Here is a 350-nt window from a genome sequence, read left to right as displayed (position 1 = left end):
CACACATTGTTGAACGTAACCAGGTTTTAACATGACGTAATGTGCTGAATGTTCTTTCTGTACTACAAGTTGTTGGTGGAATAGTCATATAAATAATAATACTTTTCTTAACAGTTGGATAAAATTCACAATCTTTTAAAAAAAAAAGAAATATTTTCCTTTTCATTAATTGATGAAGACTCTTTCATCATCTCCCAATAATCATACCATGTTTGACCTTCTTCTACTAAGTTTTCTATTTTATAATGGTTGTCTAATTCTTTTAAAATGTCAATAAAATTTATTTTTGTCATTTTTAACATAGTCGATGGGTGTAAAAATCCCAAATTAAATGGAATTCATTTATTGGA

The sequence above is a fragment of the Acyrthosiphon pisum genome, chromosome X (assembly GCF_005508785.2).
Source record: "Acyrthosiphon pisum isolate AL4f chromosome X, pea_aphid_22Mar2018_4r6ur, whole genome shotgun sequence".
Classification (NCBI taxonomy): domain Eukaryota; kingdom Metazoa; phylum Arthropoda; class Insecta; order Hemiptera; family Aphididae; genus Acyrthosiphon; species Acyrthosiphon pisum.
The sequence above is the reverse complement of the archived record's forward strand: the minus strand, read 5'-3'. Positions refer to the sequence as shown.